Source organism: Capsicum annuum, unplaced genomic scaffold (genome assembly GCF_002878395.1).
Source record: "Capsicum annuum cultivar UCD-10X-F1 unplaced genomic scaffold, UCD10Xv1.1 ctg4748, whole genome shotgun sequence".
Taxonomy (NCBI): Eukaryota; Viridiplantae; Streptophyta; class Magnoliopsida; order Solanales; family Solanaceae; genus Capsicum; species Capsicum annuum.
Window position 1 is genome coordinate 1,530,096 of NW_025855126.1, and position 5,038 is coordinate 1,535,133.

Sequence of the window (5,038 nt, forward strand, 5' to 3'; positions counted from 1 at the left end):
ATCGCCCATGGCCACTGGAAAGCATAGGAAATAGCCTAGGCGGCGCCTATGTAAACATAAGCGATAGCCTAGGCAGCGCCTATGCAAACATAGGCGATAGCCTAGGCGGCGCCTGTGTGAACATAGGCAACGGGATGGGCGGCGCCTATGTAAGGAATTCTAGTGATTTAAACACTCAGTGTTGAGGACAAAGTGGTCCTTTTCCACCCTTACTTAGCCCTAAAACACGAGGCTTAGTTCCAAGGACCCCAAAATACATATTCTTTCATCAAAAGTGCTCAAGATTCTCCTTAGGGTTTCAAAATAAAACCCCAAATAGTTCAAGATTTGACCGTAGGTTTTCAAAGATAATTACATATTTGGAATCAACAATCCGCAAGCTTCAAAAAACATCTATTATCCTTGGAAATAGAGGTACATGGGGTTATCCAAAAATCTCATGGGTGTAATTTTTATGAACATGCATGCTTTTAAATGGGGGTTTTCAATCAAATGCTAATATTTTGCTTTCAATACGATTTCTAAGTCGTTTTCTTTATGTCATGGGAATTGTTTGCCTATATACTTCAATGGTTGAAACCATGCATATGTGATTTGAGATTTTCCATGGAAGTTTGATAAATATGAATGATAAATTATTTTCAAATTCCCATGATAATGTTTTGATACTCCATATTATATTGTGATCAACAAAAGAGAGTATGAATTTGAAATAAATATTGTTCACCACTTGTAAATGATGAAGCACCTTGGTTTTTACATGATTATGCATATGTGGATGTGATATTGATGACTTGCAAGTCGGGTATGATGATACCCTACAGAATACGACATGTGATTGATTTTACATGAGAAAGGTGGATGCCCAAAGAAGGCGTTTGAGACACAAGGGCTCATCGCTGGAAAAATGTGTCTGCCGACACGAAATATTGCTACCAGTCTAAGTGATCTTGTGTACTTGACTTCATGTCATTCCCAAATTAGGACTATAGGTAGGAGCCCGAGCCAAGTGATCTTGGGCACTACCATTGGGTCGAGACTCCATGCTGTATGATCTTGTGTGTCTCTCCCTCACTTATACTCTAATCTCGGTGGTAACCGAGGTTTGACAGTTGGTGTAAATTATGTAGTGTATTCCATCTAGCTCAGTTGCATTTCATTAATGTTGAGAAAAAACTATTGCATTACACCCATGTGCTTTCAAATGATTTGATAGGAAATTTCTTTATAATGGCTCTCAACTATATTTTGTAAAAATATTATGTTTTGCTTTGATATCTCTGTGTGCCAGTACTTTTGTGCTAACCCCCTCCCCTCTCCAACCTCTCAGGTTCAGAGGCCCAGTCTAGGGGTCAAGAGAACCAGTAGATCATTCAGACAAAGTTGCAGAGACAAGTGGTGCGCCTTCTATGTTTCGGAAGGTCTTATGTCCTGCAGTCCTTTTATCTTATATTCAGTTTTAGGGTCTGCTGGGGGCCTTGTCCCAGTTTTTAGATAGATATTGTTTTAGTCATGTAGTAAAGATTTCGTAGACAATTTTTGAGATGTTGATTGAGATTGTGGGACATTATTCCCCATTATTGTTTTCATATGATTCTTGACCATGTTTCTGTTATATTATGTTTCTTCCGCATTACTTTGATCATATGAATTAGGTGCATGATTATCAGACAGATAGGGGTGTTTCGGGCCTTCATGGTTTGAAATGCTCGTCACGGCCAGGCCCTGGTTTGGGTCATGACAATTAGCAAATTCCATCAATGGTATTCTGTAATTCAAGGGACCCCTATCTGGTGGAAAGGTTGAGGGAATCTCAAATATGCTTTTAAACTGATCCAGTAAAGGAGTTAAAAGAGAAGGTACTGCATCACCTTGGTCAGCCTGAATGTGACAGCAATGAACCACCTCATAGTTAGCAAGAATAAGGGACAACATGTAAACTTGAGCATCCACCTCACAATGCTTGATTAAGGCCTTACTGCTGGAAGTTTTCAACTGATTAGTTGCCCCTCTCAAGACATGCCTCTTCCCCTGATACTTGAAATCAATAGTTCTATTTTGGAAATCAAACAAAATCCTTCCCAAGGTGTTTAACCACTGCACTCCTAACACAATGTCTACATTTCCTAAAAGAAGTAGTAGAAAATCTGAGGAAAAAGTAGTTCCTTATAAAAGCCATTGCAGATTCTTGCAAATTGTTGTTGTTGTTACCTTTCTCCCATCAGCCACACTAATAGCTTGTTCCACTATATTATTAGCCGGACATCCTAACTTCTTGGAAGCTTCTTGATCTATAAAGTTGTGTGTACTACTAGTATCAATTAAAACTTGCAGAGGTTGTTTTTCATAGTACCCGGTCACCCGGATAGTTTGATAGCCATTCACCCCGGTAAAGGCTTGTAATGAGATAGTCATCAACTCCTCTTGTTCCAAGATAATTTCATAGTCTGCATTATTACTTTCTAATTCATCCCCTGCACCTTCTTCCACCACATCAATTAAGTAAAGTTGCTTCTTAGAGGCACACTTATGTCCTAATTCATATTTCTCATCGCAGAAAAAACATAAGCCTTTAGCCCCTTTTTCATTCAATTCTGTAGATGTTAGTGTCCTTCCAGTGCTATTTCCACTTGTTTTGAAATTCTTGGAAGTGTAGCCTTCCCCTGCTTTGTTAAAAGCAGTGCTTGCTCCTGTTGTTCTCTGGAACACAAGTGGTTTAGAATATGCAGGAGTAGGTAATATAGGACCTTGTATTCTCCCACCATTTTTTAAACCCCAAGAACTTGCTTGAGCTTGAAATACCTCATTTTGCAATCTTGTAACTTATAGGCTTGCATCAATGTTCTTGGAAACTGCAATCTCACAGACTTATTCAACTCAGGTGTCAATCCATCTAATTAACAAATAATTTGGTTCTCAACTGACAAATTGACAAAGCTTAATAGTCTATCAAATTCAGCCTGGTACTCCTTGACACTACCTGTTTGAGTCAACTTCTTGAGTGTTTCCATAGCATTCTCAAACTCTTCCCCAAATCTTTCATTTAAAGCTAAAACATACTCTGACCAACTCAATTCCATACTTGAGTTTCTAGACTTCATGTAGGACCTATGCCAGGCTATAGCCTACCCTTTCATGTGCACAGAAGCTATCTTAACCCTTTGGTCAAATGGAATATCATCCACCAAAAAATACTGCTCTACCTTGTATAATCAATTGCGTAATTTTGAACCCGAGAATTTGGGGAAATCTAACCTAGAGAATCGAGTGAAAAATATACCATGATTCATATTCTCCTTGGGCCTGTGATCATTGGGGTAAATCCATAGAACAAGCTCGAGCAGTTGAGGATTCTGGCCGACCTCCTTCTTTGTCCCTGTTAACATCCCCTAATCTTGCTAAGCTTTTCTTCAACTCACCTAATTCCTTATCAGCTTGGGTGTTTCTGTCCATGATGCTAGTCATTCCTTCCATCAATTTCTGAAGCTGATCTAGCATCTGGGACATTTTATCCTCTATGACTTCAGTAGATTTGCTTCTGTTAACCATTTATGTCCAAAAATCGAGTGGCTTTAATACCAATTGATGCATAATTGATAATTGAAGGCCAATGGTGAAGCAGTTTTAGGAATTATCTTCGAAAAATTGGTGCGCTAATCAGGGAAATCCGAGAATTTAGCTAAGAATAAGAAGAAATTAAGAGAGAGAAAGAGATTGGTTGTTATTCAATGCATATAACAATCAGTACAATGGTTTATATAGCTCAAACTCTTAAATGGATAGTTGTAACCGCCTTAACTAACTTTGGGACACAGCTACTGTAGCAGCTACAGTAAAACAGAATTTTAAACTACCACTATCATTTTAACTGTTTTAACTAATCATTGTCAGCTCAGCTTAAATTCTTACTTTCTTCTCTACTTTATACTCCATGTTGCATACTTGTAACAGGAGGCTGGGCTTTGGCAACTGAGGAAGACACATATGAACATGAACAACACAGCTTCCTTGCTAAATTATCGAAAACAGTTACACTGAAGGAGCTAATGACAAATTCTAGCAAGTTATTGACTAAATATGTCATTTTCTCCATGCCTTTATTGAGATTAGAACTAATCAGGACTAGTTATGGTGAAGCTAGAACACACTAGCATGAAATAAACAACATTTTAATAAAAAAACAAGGCAGAATCCAGTAGCTATAGACTGTTTGAACACGGAAAAGAACTCAATATAGTTACAAGTCAATTCATTAAAATGCTAGCTACAAGCAATAACTATGAAAAACAAATAAACCAATTCATTAATGAATGGGATAGAACAAAACTCAATATAGTTATAACTCACTTGGGTTCTTTTTATGTGTACACAAAGATAAGAGAGTAGTAGTAATTTATGTGTTTTGTTGAGAAGAAGAAATAAAACTGCATGTCCCAATTTATGAGTGAAGAAAACAAATAGTAAAAGGGGAAGGTCAAATGGATTCGGTGGTCGTCCACTGTTTATTATTATGGCAATGTGTCCTTTCTCTCTTCGATAAAAGTGTGAATTCAACCATCTATCCTAACAGAAAAAAAAAAGAATTGGCTAGAATCAGTGGTAGAGTGCATTGTCGTACCAAAAATTGGCTAAAATCAGTGAAATTGGCTATAGAGCTTGAGGGTTTCCATCTTCCCGTGACTACAAAGCTAAATGACAAAATTGGGGATTTGCTATCGATTTGGGAAATGAGAGAGGGAAAGTGAGAGGGAAAATGAGGAAGCTGCTATAGATTTGGGCGCTGCTATCAATTGGGAAAGTGAGGGAAAATATTTTTCCAATTAAAAAAAGGGAAACGAGGAAAAAATTTTGCTATTTTTTTCGATTATAGTGGGGGTTTAAAATCCCCGTAAATTTATATTTTTATGGCATTATTTTTTTCTATCGATAGCTGGGGTTTAAAACCCCTGCAATTTATAGCAGGGTCTAAAACCCTCGCAACTTTATAAATTTTAGCAATAGTATTTTAATCCCCGTATTTTATATAATATTATAGAGG